The following is a 6,873-nucleotide window of genomic DNA, read 5'->3' on the forward strand; positions in this document are numbered from 1 at the left end:
GATGCAGTTCACCTTCTGGCACTGTCTGCTGATGTCCAGCCTCTCAGCTGTCAGCACTCCCAAGTCCTTATCATCAGGGCTGCTTTCTGTCACCTCATCCCCTAGCCTGTATTGATAGTAAGGATTGTTCCGGCACAGGTGCAGAATCCTGCACTTGCTCTTGTTGAACTTCATGAGGTTCACTTGGGCTCACCTCTCCAGCTTGTCCAGGTCCCTCTGGATGACATCCTGTCCTTCTGGCATATTGGCACCAGCACTCAGCTTGATGTTGCCTTGAAACCATCTGCAAACTTGCTGATGGGGCACTCAATGTCACTCTCTGTATCATTGATAAAAATATTAAACAGCACGGGTCCCAGCATGGACCCCTGAGGGACACCACTTGTCACTGCTCTCCATCTAGACTTCAAGCCCTTGAGCACACTACCCTCTGGATATGACCATCCAGCCAATTCCTTACCCACTGAACAGTCCACCCATGCAATCCATACCTCTCCAATTTGGTGAGTAGGATGTTGTGGGGAATGTGTCAAAAGCCTTGCAGAAGTCCAAGTAGATCAAATCTGCAGGCATCCCTTACCTACTGACATAGTCACTTTATCATAGAAAGCCACTAGGTTGGTCAGGCAGAATTTGCCCCTAGTAAAGCCATGCTGGGTCTCTTGAATCACCTCCTGGTCCTCCATGTGCCTTAGCATGGCATTTAGGTATCCCCTCATCAAAATCACTGGTAGAGATAGTAAATAAAACTGGCCTTCACTGGCTGTTTTTTTCATATATAAATGAGAATTCTGTTAAACTGAACTTCTTAAGAAGGGATGTAGGGATAATGATGTTAAAGATTTGAGCAAATGTTAGGAAAAGTTTTAGGCAATAAAATTTGCATTTAGTAGAATGAAACAAGCTGATTTAGCTTACGTTTTAAGTCTAGGTCATTTGGTTCAACAAAGGGAGTGAAATTTGATTTTGAATGAACCAGTTCATTGTATTTCCTCAAAACACCTTCTTTTCATGACTTTTTTTTCCATATTGACCTATTTGTGTCCACCTTGATTTAAAAGAAATTTCTGAACTTGAGATAACAAACTGGGAAACTGGGAGGTATAATTTGACATACAATGCTTATTTTTATGAAAAACTCGAGTGCTGCAAACTTACAACATTGTGCAGTAGTCATGAAAATCTGCCTTTTTAAAAAAAAAAAAGGTCAAATTTAAATAGTTGGCATTTGTTTCACAGTGTAAGCTGAGATTTTGAATGATCATTAAATTTTTTTTTCTTGGTAGTTTGCAGAGTGAAGGGGATAGAGGTGATGGAGCAATGGAAGGTATTTTTCAAATACAGGAATTAAGCAAGGTGTTGGACTGAACTGAAGACGGAAACTAATACTGTGTAACTTTGTTATTTTGTTCTGTCGTGTGTTGTGAGAGTTCTGGAGCACAGATCTGCAGAAATTCCTGCCTTCAATTGCTTGATGGTTACCAAAAAACCCTTATGCATCTTTAAATGGAAAATTTCTGCTGAGCAAATAGCACAAGATTACCTTAACCATTGCAAGATTGCACAAGTAATTGCACAACAAAAGTACGTTTTTTATGCAGACTTTGGCACTTTAGAATTTTAGCAGGTAATTTTTTATGTATTCTCCCAAACACTTCAGGTCTATTGCTTCAGTCATGGTTCTTTGCTCTTCGTTTTGGTTTGATTGAACAACTAACATGCAATCAGTTTCTCCATCATTAAAATGCTATGTGTTCCCCTTTTAAACTAAAACTCTAATGACTGTGAAATGGTGGATGAAATCACAGAATCATAGAATCAGTCAGGGTTGGAAGGGACCACAAGGGTCATCTAGTTCCAAACTCCCTGCCATGGGCAGGGACACTCCACCCTTCATCAGGCTGTCCAGAGCCTCATCCAGCCTGGCCTTAAACACCTCCAGGGATGAGGCCTCAACCACCTCCCTGGGCAACCCATTCCAGGGTCTCACCACTCTCATGGTGAAGAACTTCCTTCTCACTTCCTCCTTCCCTCCTTACGAAGTGTTCAGATTTGTGAGTTTAGGAATTATTAATCCATTATTTGTCCTAATTACAAAGAACTTAAAATGGTTTGATGTATTGTATGCCTATAAGCAGGTGGCATAATTATGTTTCATATTAAATACTACTAGTACTTGCTTTTAATGTATGAATTATGCCCAGAATTATCACTTAAAGGAAAATGGGCCAGGCAGTATGTAACATAGATATCTGGGGTTTTAGTTTGTTTTGGTTTTTTTTTCGCAGTGAAACATGTCAGTTTGCTTTGCTTTGAATGAGAGAAATGAGTGAGCTTCTATCCTGTTACTGGTGCTGTGGTGTAACACTCTTACTGTGAAAATCTGAAGTCAGTAGAGAAAATGGATATGAGTTGACTGGGGGAGAAGAATTTTTAAGGCTACCAATATTTCAGAAGTTTTAAGGTTTTTACTAATAATTTTTAAATGCACACACATATATATTTATATATATATATAAAAACTATTCTGTATGTAACAAATACTTCAAAATAATGTATTTTAATAAAAAGCTTAAGAAATACTTTTTGTGTGTAGATATACATACATTTAAAAGTGTTATGAAACCAATTTGCCCTGAGTTTGGGTAAAACTGTTTCAACCTCTTGCTATTAGTTAATCTTTTATGTATTTGTCTGTGTTCTTGTTTGACATAAAAGCCTGAAATCAATAGGCCAGCTATCTGCTAGAGAACATGTTAATGTTTACTTATAAAACTGAAGCTTTTTTTTTTCCTCTCTATTGCATCCCCTTTCCCAGAATTACTTTTCACACTTTGTAACTGCAGTATCTGGAGCCAGGTGTCTGAAAATCAAAGTAACTCCAAGTCCCTGTCTGAATTACCTGCATCTTGTTTAAGTCCCACCAAAATTTGCTAGTATTACAAGTTTGCTGGACCACACATCCCAGCTGTCTCCTGAAACAGCTGCCAGGTTGCTGTGTAGTCAGCATTATTTGTCTTTTAGTGATGACGTCAGTTTATCTGTTATTGTACCAGACAGAGAACTCTCCTTGAGTGAACTGATTTTCCAGCAGTAGTCAATGAAGGTTTTCTGTCCAGCATAACATGAAGTCATGATGAACCCAATAAAAGTTCACTGAAAACTGAAATTCTACTTAAAATACGACACTTTCTTTGATTTTGTGTTTATTTCATTTTTCCAGTTATGCATCACAGTAAATAGAGCACTCTCTGCTTGTGTGTCAATTATGCAAATTTATGTTAATCTGCTGGTACTGGTGGTACTTGAAAGGCCAGATTCTCTGTCAAGTGCTAGAAGCCAGAAGTGTTCCTGGAAGTCATGGTTTTGAAAGCTTGTGTATTCTGCTGGGGGACTATGAGGCAGGTCCTGCCTCACCAACCTGATCTCCTTTTATGATCAGGTTACCCACCTGGTGAATGTGGGCAAGGCTGTGGATGTAGTCTACTTGGACTTCAGCAAAGCCTTTGACACTGTCTGCCACAAGAAGCTCCTAGCCAAGCTGGCAGCTCATGGTTTGGACAGATTCACTCTGTGCTGGATCAAGAACAGGCTGCATGGCAGAGCTCAGAGAGTGGTGGTGAATGGTGCCACATCCAGTTGGCAGCCAGTCACTAGTGGTGTTCCCCAAGGATCAGTGCTGGGCCCAGTCCTGTTCAATATCTTTATTGATGACCTGGACGAGGGCATTGAGTCCAGCATAAGTAAGTTTGCAGATGACACCAAGCTGGGAGCAGGTGTCTGTTGGAAGGTAGGAGAGCCCTGCAGAGGGACCTGGACAGGCTGGATTGGTGGGCAGAGGCCAATGGGATGAGATTTAACAAGGCCAAGTGCAGGGTGCTACACTTTGGCCACAACAACCCCAAGCAGCACTACAGGCTGGGGACAGAGTGGCTGGAGAGCCGCCAGGAGGAAAGGGACCTGGGGGTACTGATAGATAGTAAGCTGAAGATGAGGCAGCAGTGTGCCCAGGTGGCCAAGAGAGCCAATGGCATCCTGGCCTGCATCAGGAACAGTGTGGCCAGTAGGACAAGGGAGATTATTCTTCCCCTGTACTCAGCACTGGTCAGGCCACACCTTGAGTACTGTGTCCAGTTCTGGGCCCCTCAATTCAAGAAAGATGTTGAGGTGCTGGAACATGTCCAGAGAAGGGCAACGAAGCTGGTGAGGGTCCTGGAGCACAAATCCTATGAGGAGAGGTTGAGGGAGCTGGGCCTGTTTAGCCTGGAGAAGAGGAGGCTCAGGGCTGATCTTATTACTGTCTACAACTACCTGAAGGGGCATTGTAGCCAGGTGGGGGTTGGCCTCTTCTCCCAGGCAACCAGCAACAGAACAAGGGGACACAGTCTCAAGTTGTGCCAGGGTAGGTATAGGCTGGATATTAGGAGGAAGTTCTTCACAGAGAGAGTGATTTCCCATTGGAATGGGCTGCCCAGGGAGGTGGTGGAGGCACCGTCCCTGGGGGTCTTCAAGAAAAGACTGGATGAGGCACTTAGTGCCATGGTCTAGTTGATTGGTTAGGGCTGGGTGATAGGTTGGACTGGATGATCTTGGAGGTCTCTTTCAACCTGGTTGATTTTATGATTCTATGATTCTATGAATATTGGTTTAAGAATGTATGGGTTTTGATGTAGTATAAAATTGTGACTGCTAGTAGCGAAATATTAGAATAGGGGAAATCTCAATTAAATAGAGATAAAACTCTTGATGTGACATTTATTATCCCTCTTCATTCTCTTAACTGCAAAAGCATAATAATCCCTAGCATGTAGGAAAAAAAAATTAAAAATGGACCATTCTCTGTTCAGACAACTTTGCAGTTTATCTATGAAGGTTTTTGCTCTAAACTTATGGTCGCTGTTGACAATCTTTAAGTGACAAACTTGCATGAGATGAAAATCTCTTAGCTAGATGAGGCTATGATTTATCAGTTATCATTCTAAGTATGAGATGATTTAGGAGGAAAGGAGCAAATAGAAATAGTCACTGTTTTTTTGGTGAATTAAGTTCTAATAAAAAAACCTTTTACATAAAGTCCATTATTCACAAAATAACAGACATCAACACATTTCTGAGAAAAATGCAGTTTTGGTAAGCAGATAATTAAAGTTGACTACAGAAACTTCGTGAGCATGCATGAGCCTTAAGTAGTGCCATTGTCATTGTTAACAGTAGACAAACTTACGTGTTAAAGTGTTCACAGTCACATATGAGAATCATGAGTCTTACCCAAGATACTTGAAAATTACAGAACTCTGTAAAGCTCCTGTGTGTTCAGTTGTACTTAGTGGCTTCTTTTGTCAAATTGGTTTACTGCTGTCTTCAAAATAACTCCTGAAAGCAGATTGTAAGGCAGTATGTGTCTCACTAGAGCAATTAGAAGAAATGGGATGAGCTAAGGAATTTCCTTCAATAACAACACTTCAATTGTGTTAGAATCATAGCATCATAGTACGGTTTAGGTTGGAAGAGAACTCAGAGATCATCCAGTTCCAACCCCTGCCATAGGCAGGGACACCTCCCACTAGAACAGGTTGCTCAAGGCCTCATCCAACCTGGCCTTGAACATCTCCAGGGAGGGAGCATCCACAACCTCCCTGGGCAACCTGTTCCAGTGTCTCACCATGCTCACTGTAAAGAACCCTTTCCTAAAACCTAGTTTAAATCTCCTCTCTTCCAGTTTAAACCCATTACTCCTTATCTTGTCATTACAAGATCTTGTAAACAGTACCTTCCCAGCCTTCCCATAGGCCCCTTCAGATAGTGAGAGGCTACTACCAAAGCCTTCTCCTTGAAGCCTTCTCCTCTCCAGGCTGAAGAGCCCTAACTCTCATTGCCTGTCCTCACAGCAGAGGTGCTCCAGCCCTCTGATCACCTTGGTGGCCCTCCTCTGGACTCACTCCAACAGTTTGATGCCTTTCTTGTGTTGGGGGCTCCAAAACTGCAGACAGTACTCCCAGCGGGGTCAGATGAGAGCAGAGTAGAGGGGGAGAATCCCCTCCCTTGCCCTGCTGGCCATGCTTCTCTTGATGCAGCCCAGCACACGGTTGCTATCTGGGCTGCATGTGCACATTGCCAGCTCATGTTGAGCTTTTCATCAATCCAGACCCCCAGGTCCTTTTCCTCGGGGCTGCTCTCCAGCTATTCGCCACCCAGCCTGTATTTGTGCTTGGGATTGTGGTGACCCAGGTGCAGGACCTTACACTTGGCCTTGTTGTGCTGGCTCTTATGTTTTCAGTGCACTTACAGCAAGACAGCTGGAATGTTATACCAGCCTAGGAACTGGCAGACCCCAAGGCAGGTCTCAGCTCTACTGTTCTGTGAATTTAACTTTCACAGCTGTCTTGCTTTTATTCTCTTTCTGTGAAATCCAAGCAGCAGTTTACCTCAGTGGGCTCTTTGAGGGAAGCATGTGCAATACACAGGTACTTCTTGGATTGGAGGAGGTAGTCATCCAGCTCCTGTACAAGGAGACATTTGAGTGCTCTGAAACCACGTGTTTCAACGTGAATTATCACTTGAATTTCATTCAATAATGAAGTCTATGTCTACTGATTGCTATGTTTAATTTCTTATGCACGTATGCAGATTACTTTAGGAATAAATGCCCCAGCTCTGCAGCAGCAACTGCATGGGTCAAAGACACAGCAAAGTTAATGCCGCTGCATGTGCAATGCAACTGTGCAAGGCTTACTGAGGATTTCCACATGCAAGGTACGTTTTAACCTGTTTCAAGGCTCCGAAGCCTTCCGCCGAAGCCTGCGGCTCCCTGCGGCTCCCTACGGCTCCTTGCGGCTCCCTGCGGCCTCAGCTGCCAGCGTCGCACAGGGGGCG

The sequence above is a fragment of the Pogoniulus pusillus genome, chromosome Z, assembly GCF_015220805.1.
Source record: "Pogoniulus pusillus isolate bPogPus1 chromosome Z, bPogPus1.pri, whole genome shotgun sequence".
In the NCBI taxonomy this organism is placed as follows: domain Eukaryota; kingdom Metazoa; phylum Chordata; class Aves; order Piciformes; family Lybiidae; genus Pogoniulus; species Pogoniulus pusillus.